This window comes from Phyllobates terribilis, unplaced genomic scaffold (assembly GCF_046119375.1).
Source record: "Phyllobates terribilis strain yellow unplaced genomic scaffold, ASM4611937v1 Scaffold_316__1_contigs__length_2197552, whole genome shotgun sequence".
NCBI classification, from domain to species: Eukaryota; Metazoa; Chordata; class Amphibia; order Anura; family Dendrobatidae; genus Phyllobates; species Phyllobates terribilis.
This window is the reverse complement of record NW_027363076.1, coordinates 1,724,407-1,744,724: the sequence shown is the minus strand read 5'-3', so window position 1 is coordinate 1,744,724 and position 20,318 is coordinate 1,724,407. Positions and strand designations below refer to the sequence as shown.

The following is a 20,318-nucleotide window of genomic DNA, read 5'->3' as shown; positions in this document are numbered from 1 at the left end:
GATCAGTGGCCCAAAGTCATTTAACCCTTGAAAAACACCAGTTACTGGCTATTTGCCCCCTTTGATGGCAGTTCTCATGCCCAGAGCATATTTAAACGGGCTAGAATGACCTGAACTTGATGCGCCCATCACTATGTATGTAATGGTGGTCAGAGATCAGTGACCCAAAGTCATTTAACCCTTGAAAAACACCAATTATTTATTCAAATATGTGAAAATTGGTTATATCTCCACTTTGATGTCAGTTTTGATACCCAAAACTTATTTTGGCCAGGCTGGAGTGACTTGTATTTGATGCGGGCAATCACTATGTAATGGTGGTGTGAGATCAGGGGCCCAAAAACACTTAACCCCACTGCCCACTTTGATGCCCATTTTTGTGCCATTGTTATAACTTTTGTAGCTGCTCTTAATTGTATTCTAATCAGGGCACCTCGCTGCATTGTATTATATTAATGCATTTTTTTTTGTCAAAGCGCACCTGTCAGAAAGATTGTGCTCAGTAAACCACATACACGGTCAGGTGAGCGACATTAAACTGATTAAAATGATGAAATCCATTCTGTGGTTCTTGTGTAATGTTTACTTTCAGTTTGGAGATAATATGCTCGTGATCAGGGACGGCCTGAGGAGCCTCCTATTTTACATAATGCATCCATTAGTGCGGGGTAAAATAAGAGTCAGGTCAGTGAAGGCACAGTGACCTGTAATAAGAGCATACAGATGAATATGTAAGCAGAGCACCAGATAGAGCGCCCCCCCCCCCCCCACAGGCCGCCCCGAAGCACGAGCATATCATTATCTCCAAACTGAAAGTAAAGACTACACAAGAACCACAGGACGGATTTCATCAACCAAGGTATAATTTTAATCAGTTTAATGTCGCCCACCTGACAGTGTATGTGGTTAAGGCTGTGTGCCCACGATGCCTCCCAGCCTATGGCCCCGATGCTGCGGAGGGGCCGCATGCGGATATTCAAATGAGCGGCACCTTTTTTTTTTACCTACGGACTTTCCCCATAGAGGTTAGGTCTATGGGGAAAGCCTGCAAGCGGACCTGCAACTGAAATTGACATGCTACGGTCTGGAAAGACGCGCCACATGTCAGTTTCCGTGAGTGAGCCACAGACGCATAGTAGACATAGAATTTCTAGAAATGCCATCCACTATACTGTAACATTTGTCTCCTGCTTATTTGACGCTGCATAAGTCCGCAGCGTCAAACCTGCAGCGGCTCCGGATCGTGGGCACACAGCCTACTGAGGACAGTCCTGTTGACAGGTGCGCTTTAAATCTGTAAAAAACAGAAAAAAATAAATTACCTAATAAGAAACTGCCTAATAAGAAACCAACTGCAGCATCGTGCTTCACACAGCTTCATACTACTACAGTGGTGGCCAAAAGTATTGTCACCCCTAAAATTCTGTCAGATAATACTCAGTTTCTTCCTGAAAATGATTGCAATCACAAATTCTTTGGTATTATTCTCTTCATTTAATTTGCTTGCAAGGAAAAAACACAAAAGAGAACGAAGCAAAAATCAAATCATTGATCATTTCACACAAAACTCCACGGTATGCGTGGCCCCCTCAACCCCCAATCCTAGGATGCGTGGCTCCCTCATCCCCCAATCCTGAGATGAGTGTCCCCGTCATCCCCCAATCCTGGGATGCGTGGCCCCGTCATCCCCCAATCCTGGGATGCGTGGCCCCCTCATCTCCCAATCCTGAGATGAGTGGCCCCCTCATCCCCCAATCCTGGTATACGTGGCCCCCTCATCCCCCAATCCTGGTATGTGTGGTCCCCTCATCCCTTTCACGCTGCACACATACAAAAAAATAAACATTTATACTCACCTTTCTTCTCTGTGCTCCAGCGCTGCGGTGTCCTGTTCTTCTGAGGAGTGCGGCGCCGGAGTACGCACGTGCCCATACTTTGCTGTCCTGTGCCATTTTGCTGAAGACACACTGAAAATGTGTCTTCAGTAAAATGGCACCGGATAGCGCTATACGCATACGCCGACTACGACACCTTCACTCCTGCCCTGGTCTCTGGCGAGAAGAGAGGTGCTGTGGCAACGCTCCTCCCGGTCAGGTAAGTATGTAAGTATGGCGCCGGAGATCATGGTATGCGTTCAGTGTCTTTTCATACTGCGAACTTTGGCGCCATATACTCCTCTTACCTGTAACAGCTCCATGCATTTATCTGTCTGGAGCCAGACTGCGCAGGCGTGTCTAGCTTGTGCAGTCTATAGAGGCTTCAGACAGAGGGACGCTTGTAGTGTTATATTATAGATACACATGCACAGCTTCACACTATAAGGTATGATAGTAGTGTGACGCTGTGCCTGTGTATATAACATCTAGTGGGGAGTTCACACTATAAACTATAAAGTGTTTACATAGCTCTATACTATATACTATTATATATTATATACCTCGTCGTGTAAAGCTGTGCATGTGTATATAATATATAATGAAGCGTTCACACTACATACCATAAAATGTATACATATCACTATACTATATACAAGAGCATCTCACTAAATTAAAATGTCATCAAAATGTTAATTTCAGTTCTTCAATACAAGAAGTGAAACTTATAGAGTCATTAAAAACAGTGATCTATTTCAAGTGTTTATTTCTGTTAATGTTGATGATTATGGCTTACAGCCAATGAAAACACAAAAGTTATTATTTCAGTAAATTAGAATAATTAACAAAAAACAAGCTTTTAAAAATGTCCCTTAGTCTGTTTCAGTAGGCTCCACAATCATGGGGAAGACTGCTGACTTGACAGTTGTCGAAAAGACAGTCATTGACAAACTCCACAAGGAGGGTAAGCCACAAAAGGTCATTGCTAAAGAAGCTGGCTTTTTACACACTGCTGTATCCAAGCATATTAATGAAAAGTTGCGTGGAAGGAAAACGTGTGGTAGATAAAGGTGCACTAGCAACCGGGATAACCGCAGCCTTGAAAGGATTTTTAAGAAAAGGCTATTCAAAAATTTGGGGGAGATTCACAAGGAGTGGACTGCTTCAAGAGCCACCACACACCGACGTATCCAGGACATGGGCTACAAGTGTCGCATTCCTTGTGTCAAGCCACTCATGACCAATAGACAACGCCAAAAGCGTCTTACCTGGGCCAAGGAGAAAAAGACCTGGACTGTTGTCAGTGGTCTAAGGTGTTGATTTCAGATGATAGTAAATTTTGCATTTCATTTGGAAATCAAGGTCTCAGGAGTCTGGAGGAAGAGTGGGGAGGCCACAATCCAAGCTACTTGAGGTCTAGTGTGAAGTTTCCACAATCAGTGCTGGTTTGGGGAGCAATGTCATCTGCTGGTGCAGGTACACTGTGTTTTATCAAGACCAAAGTCAGCGCAGCCGTCTGCCAGGATATTTTATAGCACTTCATGCTTCCCTCTGCCGACAAGCTTTTAAGAGTTGAAAATTTCTCCAGCAGGACTTGGCACCTGTCCACACTGCCAAAAGTATCAATACCTGGTTTAAAAACAACAGTATGGCTGCGTGCACACGATGCTTTTTTCATGCGTTTATGCTGCGGATTTTCCGCTGCTTAAACGCATCAAAAACGCATGGTAATCCGCACCCCATGGTCCCCAATGGCATTCCGCAATGTCAATGCACATGCTGCGGATTTTTCCGCAGCGTTTCTGCAGCGCAAATAAATCCGCAGCATGTTCATTAATTTTGCGGAGGCGCCGCCATTGACTTGCATTGAGACGCATATAATGCGCGTCTGTACATTTATACAAGCGGATTATATGCGTCTCTATGTGCGGATGGTACCCAGTTCTGGAGGAGAGGAGACTCTCATCCAGACCTGGGTACCATTGTACCTGTAAAAAAAAGAATAAAATAATAAATAAAGTTTATATTCACCTGTCCGGCGGCCCCTGCAGCGCTTCTCCTTCCAGGACCTGAGATGACGTCGCGGTCATGTGACCGCAGGCTGTCTCGCGAGATGCCGGCAACCCGGAAGAAGCCAGGACGAGCGCGACAGCACACGCGGCGGGGGATCGGGGGTGAGTATAGCTTTATTTTTTTATTTTTACGGTCACACTATGTAAATCCATGCCTTTTGCATGGATTTAAATTGTGTGACCTAGTTGTCAAGCACTTTCCAAGTGATGCTATCGCTTGGAAAGTGCTCGTCAGTCCGCATGCAGAAACACATGCGTTAACGCATGTGGGTACGCATGTGAATCCGCATGTATTCTGCAGGAAAAACGCATGCACAATCTGCATGCGTTTTTTCTGCCAGGGAGATGCAGAAATGCTGCAGAAATTTTCTGCTTCATTTCTGCATCGTGGGCACATAGCCTATCACTGTGATTGATTGGCCAGCAAACTCGCCTGACCTTAACCCCATAGGCAATCTATCGGGTATTATCAAGAGGAGGATGAGATACACCAGACCCAACAATGCAGACGAGCTGAAGGCTGCTATCAAAGCAACCTGGGCTTCCATAACACCTCAACAGTGCCACAGGCTGATCGCCTCCATGCCACATTGCCGCATTGATGCAATAATTGAGCCCCGACCAAGTACTGAGTGCATTCACTGAACATACATTTCAGTAGGCCAGCATTTTGGATTTTAAATTAATTTTTCAAGACGGCGTTATGAAGTATTCTAATTTACTGAGATAATGACTTTTGTATAATGATTGGCTGTAAGCCATAATCATCAACATTAACAGAAATAAACACTTGAAATAGATCACTCTGTTTGTAATGACGCTATATAATATATGAGTTTCACTTTTTGTATTGAAGAACTGAAATAAATTAACTTTTTGATGATATTCTAATTTAGTGAGAAGCACTTGTATCTTGTATACAGTACTGAGCATAAGTGAGTACACCCCCTGTATTATCAGTACATTATTTTTACAATGCTCAGCATAAGGGCGGTTTCATGCGTCTGGATATTTCCGGGACTGGAAAAACCCATATCGGAGATATACATATCCGGTGTGTCTGTGTGTGTCACACTTGTGGCGCATCAGGATCACCCGTACCGGCGCCTGGGAATCAGTGTACAGTTCCCAAGCCCTGGGTGCTATATTCTGCCCTCATCATTGTTCTTTGCTCGCGCTGTGATCAGCACGAGCAAGAGACAAAGTTGGGTGTAGTAGTGTCTGCTCCTACAGTGTCTCAGTGTAAAATAAGATTAAAATAATAAAATACATTTACTCGCCTGTCACCACACGTACTGGACACACTGACATGTGAAAGAGCCCTAAGTAGGTACTCCCCCTTATTATTGGTACATTATATATACAGCACTCAGCTTAAGTAAGTACACCCCTCTATTATCAGAACATTATATACAAAGTGCTCAGTGTGTGTACACCCGTTTATTATTAGTACTTTATATAGCACTCAGCATAATTGAGTACACCCCCATATTATCAGTGCATTATATATACAGCAATCAGCATAAGTGAGTACAAACCCTGTATTATCAGTATATTATATAGAGTGCTTAGAGTAAGTGAGTGCACCCCCTGTATTTTCACAAAATTATATATAAAGCTCTCAGAATAAGTGAGCACACTCCTGTATTATCAATACATTATACATAAAGTACAGACCAAAAGTTTGGACACACCTTCTCATTTAAAGATTTTTCTGTATTTTCATGACTTTGAAAATTGTACATTCACACTGAAGGCATCAAAACTATGAATTAACACATGTGGAATTATATACTTAACAAAAAAGTGTGAAACAACTGAAAATATATCTTATATTCTAGGTTCTTCAAAGTAGCCACCTTTTGCTTTGATCACTGCTTTGCACACTCTTGGCATTCTCTTGATGAGCTTCAAGAGGTAGTCACCGGAAATGGTTTTCACTTCACAGGTGTGCCCTGTCAGGTTTAATAAGTGGGATTTCTTCTTGCCTTATAAATGGGGTTGGGACCATCAGTTGTGTTGTGCAGAAGTCAGGTGGATACACAGCTGATAGTCCTACTGAATAGACTGTTAGAATTTGTATTATGGCAAGAAAAAAGCAGCTAAGTAAAGAAAAACGAGTGGCCATCATTACTTTAAGAAATGAAGGTCAGTCAGTCCGAAAAATTGGGCAAACTTTGAAAGTGTCCCCAGGTGCAGTTGCAAAAGCCATCAAGCGCTACAAAGAAACTGGCTCACATGAGGACCGCCACAGGAAAGGAAGACCAAGAGTCACCTCTACTTCTGAGGATAAGTTTATCCGAGTCACCAGCCTTAGAAATCGCAGGTTAACAGCAGCTCAGATTAGAGACCAGGTCAATGTCACACAGAGTTCTAGCAGCAGACACATCTTTTCAACAACTGTTAAAAGGAGACTTTGTGCAGCAGGCCTTCATGGTAAAATAGCTGCTAGGAAACCACTGCTAAGGACAGGCAACAAGCAGAAGAGACAAGTTTGGGCTAAAGAACACAAGGAATGGACATTAGACCAGTGGAAATCTGTGCTTTGGTCTGATGAGTCCAAATTTGAGATCTTTGGTTCCAACCACCGTGTCTTTGTGCGACGCAGAAAAGGTGATCGGATGGACTCTACATGCCTGGTTCCCACCGTGAAGCATGGAGGAGGAGGTGTGATGGTGTGGGGGTGCTTTGCTGGTGACACTGTTGGGGATTTATTCAAAATTGAAGGCATACTGAACCAGCATGGCTACCACAGCATCTTGCAGCGGCATGCTATTCCATCCGGTTTGCGTTTAGTTGGACCATCATTTATTTTTCAACAGGACAATGACCCCAAACACACCTCCAGGCTGTGTAAGGGCTATTTGACCAAGAAGGAGAGTGATGGGGTGCTACGCCAGATGACCTGGCCTCCACAGTCACCAGACCTGAACCCAATCGAGATGGTTTGGGGTGAGCTGGACCGCAGAGTGAAGGCAAAAGGGCCAACAAGTGCTAAGCATCTCTGGGAACTCCTTCAAGATTGTTGGAAGACCATTTCCGGTGACTACCTCTTGAAGCTCATCAAGAGAATGCCAAGAGTGTGCAAAGCAGTCATCAAAGCAAAAGGTGGCTACTTTGAAGAACCTAGAATATAAGACATATTTTCAGTTGTTTCACACTTTTTTGTTAAGTATATAATTCCACATCTGTTAATTCATAGTTTTTATGCCTTCAGTGTGAATGTACAATTTTCATAGTCATGAAAATACAGAAAAATCTTTAAGTGAGAAGGTGTGTCCAAACTTTTGGTCTGTACTGTATATACAGTATATATATATATATATATACACACACACACATACAGCGCTTAGCATAAGTGAGTACACCCCTGTATTATCAGTACATCCTATATAATGCTGGACTCGTCTTTCTTTCCAAAGCCGGGATGGGCGGAGACTGCTCAGTGTGGCGCCGGAGTCAGCACGTGCGCATACCGCACTACGGCGCCATTTTATTGAAGACACTGTGCTTGCGAATTCGCAGATACAGTGTCTTCAACAAAATGGAGCTGGATATCGCAGGATGCGCACGTGTCTACTCCTGCACCATTTTATTGAAGAATTCTACTACAACATCAGTATAGCAGTGCTCACAAGCCGGCCATCACCATTATCCTTATAGTCAGCTTGTGCGCACTGCTATGTTGACGTTGGAGTACATTACTTCAATAAAATAGGCGCTGTTTTATTGAAGACACTGTGTATGCAAATTTGCAGACCCAGTTTCTTTAAAAAAATGGTGCAGGATAGCGCTGTATGTGCACATGCTGACTCCAGCGCCATTAAAGGGGTTGTCCAGTACTTTATATTACCCCCCCCCCCCCCAATGTATCCCCCCGGGTCCCCTAAGGATTTTTGTAATTACCTTATGTTGCAGATACTGCCTGTGAGCAGCACGATCACTGGCCGCTCACAGGCATGACGTGAACCCCGACTACAGCCGGCTCTGACATCCGCTGATGTCACGACAAGTGCTGGCAGCAGCCAGGGGTCTCTGTCTTCTGCGTTCCGCGGTGGATGCCAGGCTGTGAGCGGGGTTACCCTCTACCCGCGTCACACCCGGCATCCACTGTGTGCTCTGCCTCTCCCCATTCATTGGGAAAGCGCGCGGTGGATGCTGGGTGTGACACGGGGTAGCCCCGCCCACAACCCAGCAGCCACCGCGGGGACCGCATCACTGATGTCACTCCTCACTTGTTGTGATGTCAGCGCGGGGTCACGTGATGCCTGTGAGCGGCCAAGGATAGCACCGCTCACAGGTAGAAACAGCAACCTAAGGTATTTACAAAAATCCTTAGGGGCCCCGGGGGGGATCCATTGTGGGGTAATAAAAAGTACTGGACAACTTCTTTAATAAAATTAAAAATGTACCAGTAAAAATGCTTGCCACGTGGGCGTAGAACGTGTTTAATAGCTAGTGCAATATATAGTGAGGCATTCACACTATAAGCTATACAGTTTATACATAGCTCTATACTGTCATATAGTAGATGCCTCGTTGTGTGAAACTGTGCCTGTGTATATAATATATAGTGGGTAGTTCACACTTTATATTGTATACATAGTAATACGCTATACTATCATATAGTATATACCTTGTATATAGTATAGAGATCCGTAGATCACTACTAGCTTCACGATCACCCAATTAAGATTATTAGCTGCCACCACCAATCAGTTCCGGTCGATTGGATGCCTTATAGGTAGCGTGTGGCTTTGGGGGAGGAACGATTACAGAGCAAAAGAAACAGAACTATTACATTTTATATTTAATCCAAAGGGAGACAGTGTTTATGAAAAAATATACAAAAGATTTTACAAAGGGAGACAAAACAATACAGCATATACAGTTACAGAAATAAAAGGGATTAACAGAAAAGCTTACTATACCGATCGCAGAGACGATTCAGTTTAGATGAAGGAAAGCGCTTCGATTTTACTGTTAAGGAACGTGGCCCTTGCTTACACGAAAATATGTATCTTCCAGCATGAGCGAAGATCAATATTCGGCTTGATCTTTTATGCCTGATTGGGCCCTGCCCACACACTCCCCTGTGATGATGTCACGTGGGCTGGTCTGCGCCCTTCATGTTTTTTTTTAAATCTCTTAATTTCTGTGATATCTCCTCGCTCGATGATCGCAGAAGTTAGCAAGTGAATCCATATTTTTTATTGTGATTTTACTTTTCCTTAGAGATCAAACATGACATGGCTGCTTTCAGTTATCTTTGCCCTGTTGCGTTACAGCTCAACGGCAGGGCTCGCAGATATGGAAAAATATGCATACTGTTCCCCACATAGCCCCGCTGCTAAAAATATAGGTCCCATCACAATCAGAATTATAGAAATTCCCCTATTCCACACTTACTTTCGGTACCTAAAAGTCTGGAGATTAAACGCATTTGCAACTGGAAATGACCCGGCTATTCTCAGGAGTGTGATAGATTCCCTTTGAAGCCTAAGGAGATGTTTCCTATCTCTCTCAGGTGTCATACTGGTTACCTTTACACAACTCATTCAGTCTCTAGTCCAGGGGTCCTCAAACTTTTTAAACACGGGGCCAGTTCACTGTCCCTCAGACTATTGGAGGGCTGGAATATAGTTTTTTTTAAAAAAAACTATGAACAAATTCCTATGCACACTGCACATATCTTATTTTGATGTAAAAAAACAATACAGGAACAAATACAATATTTAAAATGAAGAACAAGTAAAGTTAGATAAACCGGTATTTCAATAGGCAAGTAAATGTCCCCAATAGACACCATAGGCCCCAATAGGCAGGTAAATATCCCCAATAGGCAGCATAGGTCCCCAATAGGCAGGTAAATATCCCCAATAGGCAGCATAGGTCCCCAATAGGCAGGTAAATGTCCCCAATAGGCAGGTAAATGTCCCCAATAGGCAGCATAGGTCCTCAATGGGGAGGTAAAAGTCCCCAATAGGCAGCATAGGTCCTCAATGGGCAGGTAAATGACCCCAATAGGCAGCATAGGTCCTCAATAGGCAGGCTATTTCCCCCTTATAATGCCCCATGCAGGCTGTTCCCCCCTTATAATGCCCCATGCAGGATGTCACCCCCCATATAATGCCCCATGCATGATGTCCCTTTCTCCCACCATATAATGCCCCATGCAAGATATCACTCCCCTGTCTTTATAATGTCCCATGCAGGATGTCACCCCCCCATATAATGCCCCATGCAGGATGTCACTCCCCTGTCGTTATAATGCCCCATTCCGGATGTCACCCCCATATAATGCCCCATGCAGGATGTCCCTTTCTCCCACCATATAATGCCCCATGCAAGATATCACTCCCCTGTCTTTATAATGCCCCATGCAGGATGTCACCCCCCCCCCATATAATGCCCCATGCAGGATGTCACTCCCCTGTCGTTATAATGCCCCATGGAGGATGTCACCCCCCCATATAATGCGCCACGCAGGATATCACTCCCCTGTCGTTATAATGCCCCTTAAAGGATGTCACCCCCCATATAATACCCCATGCAGCATGTCACTCCCCCATATAATACCCCATGCAGGATGTCACCCCCCCCATATAATGCCCCATGCAGCATGTCACCCCCCCATATAATGCCCCATGCAGGATATCACTCCCTTGTTGTTATAATGCCCCATTCAGGATGTCACCCCCCCATATAATGCCCCATGCAGGATGTCACTCCCCTGTTGTTATAATGCCCCATTCAGGATATCATCCCCCCATATATTGCCCCATGCAGGATGTCACTCCCCTGTCGTTATAATGCCCCATGCAGGATGTCACCCCCCCCCATATAATGCCCCATGCAGGATGTCACTCCCCTGTCGTTATAATGCCCCATTCAGGATGTCACCCCCCCATATAATGCGCCACGCAGGATATCACTCCCCTGTCGTTATAATGCCCCTTTCAGGATGTCACCCCCCCCATATAATACCCCATGCAGCATGTCACTCCCCCATATAATGCCCCATGCAGCATGTCACCCCCCCATATAATGCCCCATGCAGCATGTCACTCCCCCATATAATGCCCCATGCAGCATGTCACCCCCCCATATAATGCCCCATGCAGGATATCACTCCCCTGTCGTTATAATGCCCCATTCAGGATGTCACCCCCCCCATATAATGCCTCATGCAGCATGTCACCCCTCCCCCATATAATGCTCCATGCAGGATGTCACCCCTAATATTATGTCCCATGCCTCCATACATTAAAAAAAAAAATGCAATACTCACCTCCCTCCTCCTCACCTGCTGCAGCTGCTCAATTCCGGACTCCAGCGTTGCCGGCCTCATCCTGCTCTGCGCTGCCTGTGATGGCTCAGGGGAGGGCACGGTGTAAAGACGTCACCGCACCCTCTGACCTGACACGTCACAGGGAGCGTGCTCCAGGAAGACAGTGGATCTGCGGAGGCACGAGAGGTAAGTATCCGGCTGCCGGGGCCATGAGCAAGCGGGGGGAAGGGCGGGCGCTGGCACCGCTCTCCTCTGCCCCCAGCTCGGCGGGCCGGATAAAAATCCTCCGCGGGCCGTAGTTTGAGGACCCCTGCTCTAGTCCATATGTTTCAAGGTGTCTATTCATCGCATGTGTCTTTTACTAAGGGCTCCATTTCTTATGGTAATTAGCCTGAATAATTAAGTTTGGCACTTCTTGTGTGCACTGCCACTTTACATTGAAGCAGCTTTTTAGATTGTCAGCTTTACTCCTTACTATGGTATAGGGTTTGTGGGGATGAGGGGCTTGGAGAGAGAGATATTTTTTATATTTCCTGACAAATAGTATACAGTATGGAGCTATGTATACAATATGTAGTATATAGTGTGAACTCCCCACTATATATTATATGCACAGGCACAGCTTTACACAATGAGGTATATACTATGTGATAGTATGTGGTATAGCACTTTGTATACAAGATATAGTGTGAATGCCCCACTAAATATGATGTACACATGCAAAGCTTCACTCTGAGCTATATACTATACAATAATATATAGTATAGAGTATGTATACATTAGTATATAGTGTGAACTCCCCACTGCATATTATATACACAGGTACAGTTTTACACTACGAGGTGTCTACTAGATGATGGTATATAGCAATGTTTCCCAAACTCCAGTCCTCATGGCCCCCACAGGTCATGTTTTCAGGATCTTCTTAGTATTGCACAGGTGATGGAATTACTATCAAGGCATCATGAATTCTCTAACCTGTGCAATACTAAGGAGATCCTGAAAACATGACCTGTGGGGGCCATGAGGACTGGAGTTTGGGAAACACTGGTATATAGTATAGTGCTATGTATACATTATATGGTATGTAGTGTGAACTCCCCACAATAGTGATGGTCCGAGTCAAAATCAGGTCACTTTAACTTGTCTCAAGCATTAGAACTGGTATTTTTAGGGGTTAAATTACTTTGGTTCACTGATCTCACACCACTGTTACACATATAGGGATGCCCTTCATCAAACATAAATTCTCTAGCCCAGCTTAAACGGGTTCTGTGCATCAGGACTGACATCAAAGTCGGCAATTAGCCTATTTTTACAGATTTGCATAAGTTACTTTTTTTAATTGGTTAAAGGGGTACTCCGGGGAGATAAAAAAAAAAAAGTTGTACTGTTCCTGCACTCATACACTATAAAGATGATATGCCCAGCGCGCTATAATAATCTTTATAACTCCTGCTCCCTGCTAGTAGCCCTGTGAATGAGACATTATCAAGGGGCTGCTATTAGAAGCTGTGAGCAGGCGATGCCCTCGACATGTCCCCTCACCTGGGACTGCAGACAGGGAGACATTATGGGGCTGGTGTGACAGGCGCTGCTTTTCACTGCACTGCTCACCCCTCTGTCTGGGATATTACAGCAGTGTGCAGCTCCTCGCTGTTATTACCCAGTCTAATAGTTGTTTCCCTGCCGACAACGGGAGTTGCCTCGCCTCCTCTCCTCAGGCTACCTGTTCCCTACATGCGGGAGCAGCACTTAGTGTATGATGTAATGACCCAGGCGGGAGGGGGTAGCAGTGAAAGAGCAGATCCTGTCACGGAATTAAAAGGGTTAAAAAGATTATGTATCTGCACTGGGCATCTCCTCTTTATAATTTGAGTGCAGGAACAGTCCAAAAAAAATGTCTATCTCCCTGGGGTACCCCTTTTAAATAACTGTGGGCCAGTGATCTCACATCACTGTTATACAATAGTGATGCCCTGCATGAGATTCAGGTCACTCCAGCATGGCCCAAATGGGTTCTGGGCATGTGAACTGGCATCAAAGTGGGCAAATGGTTGTATGACTTAGTACTACTGGTTTTACTGCACCACCACACAGAAGAGGAAGACCCACATCACAGTTTCCTTCCGGATGGCCAAAGTGGTTATTAATCAGAAAAGCTGGCATCAAGGTGGGCAAATTTCAACTTTGTCGTGGGTTGAATAAGTTACTGATTTAGTTTTTTTTAGAGTTTAAGGGGTTGTCCGGCCTTAGGCTACTGTATGTACCTGCAGACTTGTGAATCCTCACATCGCAAATATTGCTCACTGTAAGATTTCTCCGATGGCGGCACAAGGAGTTGGCGGTCATGTGTAATTTGCATACTTCAGCCATATCCTGACTATATGAGCGTGACCTCCCTCAATGCAAGTGTATTAAGTGAGGCTGGATACAATCTAGTCAGAAAGTGGCTGGAAGTATGCAATTTGCATACTTGTGGTCACATGACTGCCCACTAATGGCGCTGGCACCGGAGGATCCTCACAGTGAGCAGTGTGTGCATTGTGAGGATTCACAAGTCTGCAATCACATGCAGTGACTTCAGACTTGTAACCTAAGGCCGGACAACCCCTCTAACTCTAAAAATAAACCAGTAACTTCTTCAAATCAGTACAAAGTTACAATTTTTGTCCACTTTGATGCCAGCTTTTCAGATCAGTAACCACTTTGACCATCCTGAAGGAAATTGATTATAATATGGGTGTTCCTCTTCTGTGTGCTGGTGATGTAAGACCAATATTCATTCAACCATTTAGCAACACCAGATACTTATTCAAATCTGTGAAAACTGGCTAATTGCCTACTTTGATGCCATTTTTGATACCCAGAACCCATTTGGACTAGGCTGGAATTACCTGAATTTGATGCAGGGCATCACTTTTTCTGTAATTATGGTGTGAGATCAGTGGCTCAGGGTTATATAACTCTTCAAAAACACAAGTTATTCGGCTGTGTGCCCACGATGCGTTTTTGGTGCGTTTTTTGTTGCGTATTTGCAGCGCATAAACGCTCCAGAAACGCATTGCATACCTTTTCCCATGACTTCCTATGACATTCTGCAAGTTCTGTGCACATGGTCAGGATTTTTTCTGCGCAGAAAATTTTCTAATAACTCAATTTGGTGACAGTTCTATTGCCCAGAACCTGTTTGGGCCAGGTTGGAGGAACGTGTTTGATGCGTAGTATCACTCTCTGTGTAAATCCTAAATACTTGACATTTTTTTTTCTTCAGCAGACAAAGCTTAAACGGCACAGAAGAGGGTAAGTCTGATTTCATTCTCTTATGTCCATTACTAGGACAATATCTTTATAAATACTGTGTTTTCCTGGATATAAAACCTACACCTAAAATAAGCCTTTGCATGATTTTACAGAGTTTTTGGCGTATGCTTGAAATATAATCCCCAAAAATAAGCCCTAGTTACAGTTAAGGCCAGCATTAAAGTGGGTGGAGAGCAAACTGGGCAATTGACCAAGACCCCAACTCTCGTCGGTTGTGTGCCCACGATGCGTTTTTTAAGTATTTCCGCAGCGGCAAAAACGCTGCAGAAATGCTTAAAAAACGCATGGTAGAAGGCCTGCCATGTTCCCCAATGATAATCCGCACGTGCTGTGCACATGCTGCAGAAATTTCCGCTGTGGATTATCATTGCGGAAAAAAACGCAGCACTACCAATTATTTTGCGGAAGTGCTACGTTTTCGCCGCCATTGACTTGATATAGAACGAATGGATTACGCATCACTGTATATGTAGATGCACATTCCATGCGTTCTAATGTGCGGCTGGTACCCAGGTCTAGAGAAGAGGAGACTCTCCTCCGGACCCGGGTACCATAGAAACTGTGAAAAAAAGAATAAAATAAAAAATAAATATGATACTTACCTTCTGGCGGCCCGCGGCGCGCTCCTCCTTGCTTGGTGGCAGTTCGCGATGGAATGAAGGACCTGCGCTGACGTCACAGTCATGTGACGGGTCACGCGACGCTGACGTCGGCAAGTCCTTCAGTTTACCACTGCCAGCAGTCGGGACGGTGAAGCAAGCCAGCATGGGCCATCGGAGGGTAAGTATATATTTATTTGTTTATTTTTTGACATTCTCTCGGGTCACACTATATGCCGGTTGCATGGATTCATATAGTGTGACCAAGTTGACAAGCACTTTCCAAGTGATGCTAAAATCGCTTGGAAAGCGCTTGACAACCCGCATGCGGAAATGCCAGTGAAGAACACTTCACTTCCGCATGTACCTGGCAGGAAAACCGCATGTACAATCCGCATGTACAATCCGCATGTACAATCTGCATGTACAATCCGCATGTACAATCCGCATGTACATTCCGCATGTACAATCCGCATGTACAATCCGCATGTACAATCCACATGTACACTCCGCATGTACATTCCGCATGTACAATCCGCATGTACAATCCGCATGTACAATCCGCATGTACAATCCGCATATACAATCCGCATGTACAATCCGCATGTACAATCCGCATGTACAATCCGCATATACAATCCGCATGTGTTTTTTTCTGCCAGGGAGATGCAGAAACGCTCGGGAAAAATCCTGAGCATTTCTGCATCGTGGGCACATAGCCTTAGAGGTCACCAGCGTTTTTATTCCGAGGTTAAGACTTCCTAAGGACGTTTGGTGACATCAAGGTCATTTGACCATGATCTCACCAAATTTTATTTAACCCCTTCACCCCCCAAGCTTGTTTTCATCTTTCTGCCTGCCCAATTTTTACAATTCTGACCACTTTATGAGGTAATTACTCTGGAACGCTTCAACGGATCCCACTGATTCTGAGATTGTTTTTTCATGACGTATTGTACTTCACGTTAGTGGTAAAATTTGTTCAATATGACTTGCGTTTATTTGTGAAAAAAATGGAAATTTGGTGAAAATGTCGCACTTTTCAAACCTTTAATTTTTATACCCTTAACCCCTTTACAACCTTGGACGTATGAGTATGAATCCTGAACAATTTACCTCCCCCACTATTATGCCAAAACCAGAATGAGATTTTTTTTTTCACTGTACTTAATTTACATGCATAAAAGAGACAAAGCATGAACAAGAGATAATTCTGCAAAAAAAAAATCCAAAAACGCACCAAAACAACATAAATAATGCAGCAAAACCTCTGTTTTTGACCCAGCTGATTTCCTTCCAGAGATCAGTTTTGCTGCAGATTTTTGACATAAAAAAACAACATGTGTGAACAGGGCCTAAAAATTACACGCCTCAAAGTCCTCAAAACCACATTCAAGAAGTTTATTCCTTCGCAGGAATTAATGCATCACAAGAATTAATGTGGAAGGAAAAAAATTAACATTTTATTTTTTTTCTAAAATTTGTAACTTTAGCCCCAAATTTTTTATTTTCACAAATGGACTCCAAAATATTTTGTGCTATTTCTCCTGAGTGCGCCAATAACACATATGTGGGGGAAAGCTACTGTTTTGTCGCACAGCGGCTCGGAAGGGAAGGAGCACTGTTTGACTTTTTGAATGCAAAAAATGGATGGAATCGACTGCGGACGCCATGTCACTTTTGGAGACCCCCTGATGTGATTTAAAAATGGAAACCTCCATAAACTAGACCATTCAAGGCGGGGGCGAACACTGACATCTTGGGGACCCTGTGCAAGAAATGTGCCTAGAACCCCTCCTTTTATGGCATTTTATATATGTAATAAAAGAGGGCACTGTGACTAACAGAAATAACAAGAATACACTTGTTATACAGTACAGACCAAAAGTTTGGACACACCTCATTTATAGATTTTTCTGTATTTTCATGACTATGAAAATTGTACATTCACACTGAAGGCATCAAAACTATGAATTAACACATGTGGAATTATATACTTAGCAAAAAAGTGTGAAACACCTGAAAATATGTCTTATATTCTAGGTTCTTCAAAGTAGCCACCTTTTGCTTTGATGACTGCTTTACACACTCTTGGCATTCTCTTGATGAGCTTCAAGAGGTAGTCACCGGAAATGGTCTTTCAACAATCTTGAAGGAGTTCCCAGAGATACTTAGCACTTGTTGGCCCTTTTACCTTCACTCTGCGGTCCAGCTCACCCCAAACCATCTTGATTGGGATTAGGTCTGGTGACTGTGGAGGCCAGGTCATCTGGCGTAGCACCCCATCACTCTCCTTCTTGGTCAAATAGCCCTTACACAGCCTGGAGGTATGTTTGGGGTCATTGTCCTGTTGAAAAATAAATGATGGTCCAGCTAAACGTAAATCGGATGGAATAACATGCCGCTGCAAGATGCTGTGGTAGCCATGCTGGTTCAGTATGCCTTCAATTTTGAATAAATCCCCAACAGTGTCACCAGCAAAGCACCCCCACACCATCACACCTTCTCCTCCATGCTTCACGGTGGGAACCAGGCATGTAGAGTCCATCCGTTCACCTTTTCTGCGTCGCACAAAGACACGGTGGTTGGAACCAAAGATTTCAAATTTGGACTCATCAGACCAAAGCACAGATTTCCACTGGTCTAATGTCCATTCCTTGTGTTCTTTAGCCCAAACAAGTCTCTTCTGCTCGTTGCCTGTCCTTAGCAGTGGTTTCCTAGCAGCTATTTTACCATGAAGGCCTGCTGCAAAAAGTCTCCTCTTAACAGTTGTTGTAGAGATGTTGCTGCTAGAACTCTGTGTGGCATTGACCTGGTCTCTAATCTGAGCTGCTGTTAACCTGCGATTTTTGAGGCTGGTGACTCGGATAAACTTCTCCTCAGAAGCAGAGGTGACTCTTGGTCTTCCTTTCCTGTGGTGGTCCTCATGTGAGCCATTTTCTTTGTAGCGCTTGATGGTTTTTGCAACTGCACTTGGGGACACTTTCAAAGTTTGCCCAATTTTTCGGACTGACTGACCTTCATTTCTTAAAGTAATGATGGCCACTCCTTTTTCTTTACTTAGCTGCTTTTTTCTTGCCATAATACAAATTCTAACAGTCCATTCAGTAGGACTATCAGCTGTATATCCACCTGACTTCTGCACAACACAACTGATGGTCCCAACCCCATTTATAAGGCAAGAAATCCCACTTATTAAACCTGACAGGGCACACCTGTGAAGTGAAAACCATTTTGGGCGACTACCTCTTGAAGCTCATCAAGAGAATGCCAAGAGTGTGCAAAGCAGCCATCAAAGCAAAAGGTTACTTTGAAGAACCTAGAATATAAGACATATTTTCAGTTGTTTCACACTATTTTGTTAGTATATAATTCCACGTGTGTTAATTCATAGTTTTGATGCCTTCAGTGTGAATATACAATTTTCAAAGTCATGAAAATGCGGAAAAATCTTTAAATGAGAAGGTGTGTCCAAACTTTTGGTCTGTACTGTATATATATATTCAGTCAGTCTGAAAAATTGGGAAAACTTTGAAAGTGTCCTCAAGTACAGTTGAGGCCTCTCCTCACTCCATTCATTGTTCTCTCCCCACCCCCATCATTGACCTCTCTGCACCCCCCCATTATAATCTCCCCCACTCCTCATTGTCCTCTCCCCACTCCATTCATTGTCCTCTACCACAGGCGCGCACTACATGCTGACGTCATCAAGCCGTGCGCGCCTGTATGAGAGAGAAAGCACTGGGCAGGAAGCAGAGGATGGATTCGTGCAGCTCCGCAGCCATTATCTTATCTCCTGTTGGCAACGGAGATGCATCAATCGCTCCCTGCCCGCTGCTCATAATGAGGGCAATTGCCCTCATTATTAGCCACCCTGCAAGGGCCCCCCTGCACCTCCGAGCCCACGTGCAGCTGCACCGACGGTATGTCCGCCCCTGTTTCATGGAATGTATATAGATGTGTGTTGAACACGTTGAACTTCCAGATGCTTCACAGAAGTTTATAATGTAGAGCCGTGAAAATAAAAAGTCACATTTTTCCCACAAAAATGTTCATTAAGCCCCAAATGTAGATTTGATGAAAGCCGGCCGGTGGGTGCAGCTCTCTGGCTCCCCCTTACCTCTCAGGTGAGTCAAGGTACTGCACCTAGAGTAAGTGGTGCCAGGAAGCTGCTACCAGGGGGGGAAAGCACGGTGGTGTGTTGTCCCTTACACGTCACCAATCCGTGACGCCACGATACAGGCACAACTCTCTGGCGCCCCCTTGCCTCTCAGGTCAGTCAAGGTACTGCACCTAGAGTGAGTGGTTGCCGGAGAGGCCGTCCTGTAGCCCTCTGGGTATTTGAGGCCCTCTTCAGTGAGGGCGGTATATATATTCCCCTGGCTGCGCCAGTAATATATATCCACACCTCTGACCGTCACTGCCAGCCTTCCTCAAATCCCCCAGATGGTATGCTGCCACCAGTTCTCGTTTGATACAAGCCCGGTCCGTTAATAGACTTGTATCGGGTCAGGAACCAACCCAGTAGCGTTTCAGCCAAGCGTTTCCGGACCAATGGATTCGTATATGCAGAGTAAAGGATACAGCCCACGATTAATTTATGATTTAATCGATTATAAGAATACACTAGATTACAAGGCTATACCATTAACTATACAATGGTATTTTGGCCAGAATAAGAAATATAGCAATTAGAAGTACAAAACACAGGAATAACAACGATAAATCAGTTACCGTTCTTGTGGTGCAAGGGAGGATTGCGATCCCACAGGTTCAAGCTTAGTTGCAGTCGTCCAGGCCTCAGTAGCACATGGCAAAGGTGCTCCTCCCACTCAGATACCTGGACCCGACGGTAGGAGTTGTTCACATCATCTCCTGGGTCAAACTGAGGGGGTTTCTGACTGTCGGCTATACTAAAGTCCTGTCACGCCCACTCTTGGTGATGTCAGTTTACTAAAACCCGCCCCCCAACCAATGCTCATTTTAGCTTCATTTTAGAAAAGTACCCATAACTTTCCCTGGGGTGACCTCATTGTATCACCAGAGGTCTCATCGTGATCCTCCTCTTGTGGGGAAGCCATTGACTCTAAACATGCCTCCCCTGAGACCTTGTATATGGTTCTTCTAAATATCCAGCTTTCCAGGCCACTCAGGGATT

The 20,318-nt window shown here is 44.4% G+C and overlaps 1 long non-coding RNA gene across 1 annotated transcript in view; it reads left to right on the top strand.

Annotated features, from left to right (window-relative positions):
* The window catches only part of LOC141221110 (uncharacterized), a 55,441-nt gene that overhangs the window by 6,252 nt on the left and 28,871 nt on the right, over nucleotides 1–20,318 (top strand). The window contains exon 2 of the long non-coding RNA XR_012289185.1: nucleotides 14,512–14,540. This is a non-coding gene — a long non-coding RNA (uncharacterized lncRNA). The remainder of the gene's footprint in view (nucleotides 1–14,511; nucleotides 14,541–20,318) is intronic.